The sequence below is a fragment of the Mus pahari genome, chromosome 3, assembly GCF_900095145.1.
Source record: "Mus pahari chromosome 3, PAHARI_EIJ_v1.1, whole genome shotgun sequence".
Classification (NCBI taxonomy): domain Eukaryota; kingdom Metazoa; phylum Chordata; class Mammalia; order Rodentia; family Muridae; genus Mus; species Mus pahari.
The window spans coordinates 71,291,512-71,300,944 of NC_034592.1; positions in this window are offsets into that span (position 1 = coordinate 71,291,512).

The following is a 9,433-nucleotide window of genomic DNA, read 5'->3' on the forward strand; positions in this document are numbered from 1 at the left end:
TCTGTGAGTTGCTGTAGGTCTCCTGGGAGACCTGTAGTTCTGGCTTTAGCAGATCTCCTGGGATGCCTTTAGACTATGGGGTTTTAGGATGAGCATGCATGCCAATGATCTGTTTTCCTGGGTTCAGCAGATCTCCTGGGAGGACTTCAGACTGTGGAATTTTCAGAGGGACAGACACACTGATTATCTGCCCTGGTGGAAATTGCAAGGGAGAAGGGGGTGCTTTCTTATAAATAAATTCTTTAATTTTATTGAAAATAATTTTCTCATTTTTCATAAATTTTTACATAGTATATTTTCATTTCATTTTAAGTTATCTTTTATATATTATACTCTTACTACAATTTCCCCTCCCGCTGAGTACCACCTCCACAACCCAAATGATCTTCTCATTAGATGCTGAAAAAGCCTTTAACAAAATCCAACACTTCCCTTTTTGTATTAATCATTCCATTTATTTACATCTCAAATTATATCCCACTTCCTGATTACCCCTCCACAGGTCCCCCACCCTTCACCTTTGCTTCTGTGAGGGCACACTCCCACCCACCAACCTTCTCCTGCCTTGCTGCTCCAGCATCCCCATCTGTTGGGGCATCAAATCTTCATAGGACCAAGGGCCTCCCCTCACACTGATGACAGACAAGGCCATCCTCTGTTACCTGTATATCTGGTGCCATGGATCCCTCCTTGTGCACTATTTGGTAGGTGGTCTAGTCCCCGACAGCACTGGGTGGTCCAGCCAGCTGATGTTGTTCTTCCTATGGGGTTGGAATTCCCATCAGCTCCTCTAGTCCTTCTGCCAGCTCCTGGACAAGGGCTCCAGAGCTCAATATGACGGTTGGCTCCAAGCATCCACATTTGCATTGGTCACTTGCTGTCTGAACCCCCCAAGAATCAGCCAAACTAGGCTCCTGTCAGCAAATGCCTCTTTGCAATGGCAACAATGTTGGGTTTGATGTCTCCACAGAGGATGGATTCCGCAGGTGGGGCAGTCCCTGGATAGACCTTCATTCAGTCTCTGTTCCACTTTTTATCCTTGTTCTTCCTTTGGACAGGAACATTTCTGGGTTAAAAACTTTGAGATGGATGTGTGGTCCCATCCCTCTACCAGGGCCCTGCCTATATACTAGTGGTGGTCTCTACAGGTTCTACCTCCCTCTTCTCTGTGCATTTTGGCTAAAGTCATCCCCATTGTGTCAGGGAGCATCTCTTTTCCCTGGTGTCTGGGACCGTCCAGTGTCTATCCCCAGTTCCTCATCCCTCCTGGTACATGTTTTTATTAGAATTCTCTGACACTCTCTATCTCTCTCCTCTCCCCTCCAGTACCCGATACTGCCCTCCCTTGTTTCCTTTCTCTCCCCTCTCCCTTCTATTTCCCCTGTCCCTCCATCTTTCATGATCAACCTGTTTCTTCCTCAATGCAGGACTGAAACATCCACATCCTGGTCTTCCTTACTTTTAAGCTCCATACGGACTGTAGGTTATATCATGGGCATTTTGACCTTTTAGGCTAATATCCACTTATCAATGAGTACATGCCATGTGTAATCTTTTGTGTCTAATCTTTTACCTCATTTAGGATGGTATTTTCTAGTTCAATCTACTTGCCTGTGAATTTCATGAAGTCGTTTTTAATAGCTGAGTAGTACTTCACTGTGTAAATATACCATATTTTCTTTATCCAGTCTTCTGCTGAGGGACTTCTGAATTGTTTCTAGCTTCTGCCTATTATAAATAAGGTGCTATAAACAGACTGGAACATGTGTCCTTGTTATATATTGAAGCATTTTTGGGGGTATCTTCCCAGGAGTGGTATAGTTGGGTACTTAGGTAATACAATTTTCTGAGGAACTGCCAGACTGATTTCCAGAGTGGTTGTACCAGCTTGTAATCCCACCAAAAATATTAACACTTAAAGGTGTTATGCTTTAAAGAATGCATTATGGCACTTCATTAACATGTTGATTCTGTGTGTTTGCTCATATGGAGAAATGTAGTTAATTTTGACATGTTGATTTTTTTTTTAACCTGGAAAACTTGTTGAACTAAACTTAGTTTTGGGGGATGTTTTGGTTTGGTGTTTAGATTTGTTGGGGTTTCCCACTGTGGTAATTATGCAATTTGCAAATAAAATACTGTGTCTCTTCCTTTCAAAAAACAAAAAAACAAACAAAAAAACCCAACAACACTTAAGACCCTAGGCATCAGCAAACAAAATATTCCAATTTAAAAATAGGGTACAAATCTAAACAGACAATTTTCAGTAGAGAAACTGCAAATGGCTCAGAAGCACTTAAATATTCAGTGTCCTTAGCCACCAGGGAAATACAAATCAAAACTACTTTGAGTCTCTATCTTATACTTGTCAGATTGTCTAAAATTAAAAACACAAGGGACAGCCCATGCTGGTGAGGATGTGGAGCAATGAATCCTCCTTCATTGCTGATGGGAGTGCATTCTTATACAGTCACTTTGAAAACCAATACCAGGTTTCCTCAGAAAGTTAGAGTTGATCTACCTCAAGATGAAGTAAAATTCTCCTGGGCATATACCCAAGGGACGCTCCATCCTTTCACAGGGATATTTGCTCAACTATGGTCATAGCAGATTTATTTGCCATAGCCAAAAAGTAGAATCCATCTAAATGTCCCTCAACTGAACCATATATTTAAAAAATAGGTACATTTAGACTATTACTAGGGTTTTTAAAAAATGACAGCATTACATTTGCAGGCAAATGAATGGAAATGGAAAATAATTTCTTGAATAAGTTAACCCAGACTCAGAAAGACAAAGATAGTATATATTCACTTATAAGTGGATATTAGCTCTAAAGTAATGAATAATCATTTTACAATACATGGACTCAGAAAGGCTAATAAAGAAATCTAAGTATGGAAAAATGGTCATCCTGGAAATGGCAAATAGAATAGAGTTTGCAAATGGACTAGGCATGAGTGGAGATGGGAAAAGAAGAGATCAGGGGTGAAGGGAGAGAGTACTGGTAGAGACTACTGGAATTGGTGATTATTTGGCGGATGAGATATATAGTGCATTGGAAACTCCCTATAATATATAAGGGTAACCCTAGAGAATACTTTTTAAAATAGGAGATATGGAGTCTTAGATGGCCATTTTCTGTAATTAGGTAAGGTTTCCATTTGTTGGATTGTGACATTATCCCAGCCATACAACCTTCAATCTACAATTTTTCCTGCTTGTAAGATTGAGTAGGGTAATGGTGACTCAGAAACCATGAAAATGGCCAAAAAAAAAAAAATGGCTTCAACTTGAGGCCTATAACAGGAGAGAAAGCTCATGCCAGACCCTCTCTTGATGGCCAAGAACCTGAGGCTTGACAGCCAGAGGTCCAGAATTGAAGCAAATATGACCAACTGAGGAAAAATTCAGCTAAATGATTCCTAATGATATTCTACTGTACTCATAGATCAATGGCTAGCTTAGTCATCATCAGAGAGGCTTCTTCTATCATCTGATGGGAACAGATGCAGAGACCAACAGCCAAACATTTGGTGGAGCTCTGGACCATGCATTAGAGGAAGAGGAGAAATTATATGAGCCAGAGTGGTTGAGGATGTAAGGAAAACATGGCTTACAGAATAAAATAAGCAGGATTCAGGGGCTTATAGAGACTGAGCTAACAATCAGGGAGCCTGTATAAGTCTGAGTTAGGTCTTCTACATATATCCTATGGTGTGTAGCTTGGTATTCTTGTGGGACTCATAACACTGAGAGAGTAAGCATCTCTGACTCTTTTGCCTGCACTTGGGATCACTTTCCTCCTACTGGGTTGCCTTGTCCAGCCTCAATAGGAATGTTTGTGGCCGATCTTATTGTAGTTTGTTGTGCAATGTTGGTTGATATCTCTGAGAGGCCTGCTTTTTTATGAAGGTATGCTATATATTATAATCATGGTTTCACCCCTGCAAATCCTCTTTTTGTGTCTAGAGGACAAGTTTCCTTTGGAGTCATCAACTCTGGCTCTTATAATCTTTCTGCCTCTTTTGCACCTAGATCATGGAGCTCTGGGAGGGGAGGGCTTTGAGTGTCAAAAATTTTTCAGTCTGCATATTACCCAGTTCTGGGTCTCTGTGTTAGATTCTATATATAACAGAGTCTTCTCTGATGATGCTTAAGAGTGGCACCATTGATGAGTATAGCAAAATGGAATTAGAAGTAATTATATTGCTGTTTTTTAATATTTGGCTTCCTCCAGGCCCATACCTTAACAAGTCTAAGGTTCTAAGCCACCTAATCACTGTCGTGGGTTTCATCTCATAGAGTATGCCTTATAATCAATCAGATAGTAGCTTTTAACTCCTACACTATTGCATCAGCATATCATGAAGGCTGCCCACTTTTATAGATAAAATGGCTTGTACATGTCATAACTTTGTGAGATTTGTGTTTGTTTTGTTTTATCTCAAAGTTTCCTTTTATGTGAGTTACAAATCACTTTTTGTTGAAAATGGATTTTTTTCATATAATATGTTCTGATTACAGTTTCCCTTCTACCAATTCATTTCATAATGTCCCTACCTCTCAACTCACCTAAAACCAAGACCTTATAATAGAAAACAAACTGGCATGAAAATGAAAAAAAGAAAACAAATCAAAATAGCACAAAACAAACAAATTAATAATAATAATAATAATAATAACAGAAATGCAAAGTTCAAGAAACACATATAAACACAGAGACACACTCATTTGCATTCTCAGAAATCCTATACAAGCTCAAGACCAAAAAAATAATGAAAATAATATATAAGCCAAAGGCAAAAACCTATAAGGGAATAAATAATCCCAGATAAAGCATTATGGTACATAAAACCTCCATAAATACTATTGAGCTTGTTTGCATTGGCTATTTGTAGCTAGACATGGAACCTGCCCAAATATGTGGTCTCTATACCCTGTGAGACTCTTCTGTAGAAAATTAACTTTCCCTTTGTGCTTGTTTATCAACTGGAAAAAGTTTCTAGGTTAGGGATAGGAGTTTGTGTCTACTTACATTTTTTTTCTACTTACACTTTTACCACAGGCACTATGTCTGGCTTAGAGCTATGCAGTCTCTGTGCACGCTTCCACTATTTCTGTAAACTTACATGTGCCTTAGTCCTGTTTTATCTAAAGGCATTGCTTCCTTGGTGTGTTTCATCCCTACTGGCTCTCATATTCTTTCTGCTTTCTTCTACAGATAATACACTAACCTTGAGGGGAAGGATTTGATGGAAACATCCCGTTTAAGACCAAATACAACAAGGACTCTCAATCTCTAAACATTTTCCAGTTGTGGTTCTTTATACTTGTACCCATCTACTACAAAAGAAAGCTTGCCTGAAAATGGATGAGTAAGACACTATCTATGGGTATAGTACAATATTTCTATGAATCATTTTTATTGCTGTGATTTTTGAGAGAACACTAGTATTTGGTCTTCTTCTGGGCCTATTCCCTATCTATTCTTTGGTTCTAGGCCAATCAGGAAGTGTTGGGAGTTAGGTTTCATCTCATGAAGTGGGCCTTAAATCCAATAGGAAGGTGGTTGGTTACCCCCATAGATTTTGTACTGCTGTTGCACCAGAGTATCTTTTTAGTTTGTTTGTTTGTTTGTTTTTGTTTTGTTTTGTTTTGTTTTGTTTCTGTTTTTCGAGACAGGGTTTCTCTGTGTAGCCCTGGCTGTCCTGGAACTCGCTCTGTAGACCAGGCTGGCCTTGAACTCAGAAGTCCGNNTGCCTCTGCCTCCCAAGTGATGGGATTAAAGGCGTGCACTACCATGCCCAGCTTTTGCAACAGAGTATCTTGCAGGCATATATTATTGATAAAAAGTTTTGGATCTGTGTCAAGGTTTACCTTGCTTCTTTCATAGTGTGCAGAGTTCCTTCCATGACCATGAGCGTTATTCAGTTTTTAGTAAGTTACATAGTTGTTGCCTATAGCAGTAGACATTACCATAAGTTTGTTTAGATCAACAAATATCTTTGGCAGTAGACTAAGTTGTTTTGTAGTTTCCATTGGGCCCCTTAGGCAAAAAATTCAATTACGTGTAATCTATTACTGGTACTAAAGATTTCATTTTGTGGTGGGAGATGTCAAGTTGGGGATTTGTCTCCTGCCTCATTTGGGGATTTCATTTAGATTGGTCTTATATATGTATTTTAAGACATTTCTATGAATTAGGTTTTTGTATGGCCCCCTCAAGTGACCCATAGTTTATCTGGCTCTCACCATAATCCCTGCTTTACACCTTCCTTTTATCACTCTCCCTGTTGGATCATTTTGTTACAGTCCCTACAACCTACCACGTTTGAATATTCTTTTATGAGATTGTGTGTGCATATATGTGTCATATTTTTTACTATGTTTATATATACCCTGTTTTCACTATCCAGGCTACTGTTGATGGACATGTAGATTGCTTCTAATTTCTGCTTATTATGTATAGAGCAGCAATGAGTGTATCTCCATTGTAGGTTGTAGAGCCCTTTGGTTGTATGCCAAGAGTTTTGTATTTGTACCTTGGTATATATCACAGATTTTTGAGGGAGTACTACATTGGTTTTCAGATTAGCTGTACAAGTTGCAATTAAACAAGCAGTGATTGCGTGTTCCATTTTCCTAACACTCTCTTTACACATTGACACCACTCCCCATTGCTGAAGACCATACATATAGAACTCATTAATCGGGGAGAATTAGAGTTGGTGCTTACATAGAGCCTTCACTCCTATGTGCTATAGTATTAGATAATGAAAGGTATTCAGCATGCTACCAAAAGAGAAACATAGACACTATCCCAGTCACAAATTTTGATCTATAACCATATTCTTCCTGGAGATATGCTACGGAAATGGTAACACAAACCTTGTGAGAGTAACTAAGCAATATCTGATTTGACTTATGATCCATTCCACTATATGAAACTCATATCTGATACCGATTGGGTGAATAAGAATCTGGAACGAGACATCCCTGGGACCTAGAATAAAACCAAGTGCTACTTACTGTTTGAAAACCAAACCAAACCAAATAAAACAACTAACAAGAAAATGATTCCCAGTGGCATTCTATTATTCTCATTGATCAGTGCTTGGTTCAGCTATCACTAATCAGACAAGCTATCCCCTCAGTTGATAAGAACACATACAGACATCCAAAGCCCAATATTATACAAAGGATTAGAGACTTAGAAACATTCAGCTCTAGTTCCTCCCTTCCGAGCTTGGAAACCTGCTACATTCACTCCATTAGTGACTTGCATAACAGGTTTGGAAACCTGGAAGCAGTCCTGAGGCAAAGAGTTTCAAGAAAACTCAGCCTCCTGGAACCTTGGCATTCTCATAGCTAGGAATGACCCAGATTTGTCCCTGTAATATTGTGGAGGGTCTTGCAGGCTTTCTTACAATATTTTACTGTTGGGGCCTCCCATCTCTTAGTTGCCACTGGACCACCTGCGGTGGTGGTCTTCAGATCTGCCAAGCTCGCCTTACTAATCGGTGTCTTTCAAAGCCCAGATCCACCAGCAGAAATCTTCAGACATGCCAGAGCTGCTCTACTGTTGCTGTCCTTCAAAGTGGCTCCACCACCTGCTGAGAAGTCAGTTTGATGTCCCAGAAGACAACATCCTTTGGACCCACCTACGGACATTCACCTGTGCCTTGATCCTTGGACCTGCCTACAGACATTCACCTGTGCCTTCAAAGACTGGGGATGGGGACTGGGGTTTTTCCCATGCTATATAAATTGAGCTCCTACATTAAACTTTGAGCCTCAATCAGAATAGTTTGTCCTGGCTTCCAAATTTCTCTCGCACATTCCATTTCAGCCCAGCCCACCTCTCAGGATGAACCCAGACCAGATTAAAGTGAGTTTTACTGCAGGCAGAACCTCACATTTTACTGGATAAGAGTTAGAAATCTCAGGCAAGCTTAGCAAAGTACACTTAGAATCTTCATTACAGTCAGGTATTGCAAACTACATTGCATATTAAAAGCAAGTTGGTGAATTCTTCTGTCAAATGGAGATTCTCTACAGATACTTAAAAGAACCGCCAAGTTACACTCATATGCAAGAATTTACCAAGGCCTAGGATATAGGGGGGGTGTGTGGCATTGTATTATTCATGAAATGGTCTGCTAGAGAAGAACCCCCTGGTGCTAGCTTTCATAGGTCTAAAAGGAGTAGCACAAATTTTGACTAGGGTGTGAAATCTTTACCTGTCATTAGCTGACCCTAGGCAGAGCTGTTTTATCTTTACTGTAAACATTACCTGGTTCCTGTCAGTCCTTTGAAGTTATTCCTTTGTTTTATATCAGATACTTCAATGTACTTTGCCTACTGTGACATCCTACCCCTTTGTTTTCTGTATTATATAAGACTGGTACTCAACTTTTGACATTACATTCAGATTCAACAAACTCTCTCCTGTCTATGTCTGTCTGTCAGTTCCCGTCGACTCTATGCCCATCTGTCCGAGACTGATTCACACAGATTGAGGAGGGCCCACTGAGCCCGGTCTATGGTAGGAACCCTGTGGCAGAATAGAGAAAGTATATAAGGTCCAGAAGAGATGGAAGGCACCAAGTAAACAAGACCCTCTAAGTCCATGGTCCTGAACCTTCCCTTTTTATTGGATATTTTATTTATTTACACTTCAAATCTTATCCCATTTCCCATTTCGCCTCTGGAAACACCCTATCCCATCCCTCCTTCCACTGATTCCATGAGGGTGCTCCCCCACCTACCCATGCACTTCTGCCTCCCTGTCCTGGCATTCCCCTACACTGGGGTATTGAACATTCATAGTACCAAGGGGCTCTCCTCCCATTGATGCCTGACAAGGCCATCCTCTTCTACTTATGCAGCAGGAGCCATGGGTCCCTCCATGTGTACTCTTTGGTTATTGGTTTAGTCCCTGGGAGCTCTGGGGTGGGGGGTCTGGTTGGTTTATATTGTTGATATGGGGTTGCAAACTCCTTCAGCTCCTTCAGTCCTTTCTCTGACTCCTCCATTGGGGATCCTGTGCTCAGTACAATGTTGTCTGTGAGCATCTGCATCTGTATTTCTCAGGCTCTTGCAGAGCCTCTCAGGAGACAGCTATATCAGGATCCTGTCAGCCACCACTTCTTGGCATCCACAATAGTGTAAGGGTTTGTTGTCTGTATATGATATGGATCCCCATGTGGGGGCAGTCTCTGGGTGGCTTTTCCTTCAGTCTGTGCTCTACACTTTGTCTTCATATTTCCTCTTGTGAATATTTTGTTTCCCCTTCTAAGAAGGATTGACGCATGCATACTTTGGTCTTCCTTCTTCTAGAGCTTCTCGTGGTCTTTGAATTATTTCTTGGGTATACTGAGCTTTTGGGCTAATGTCCACTTATCAATGAGTACATACCATGTGTGTTCTT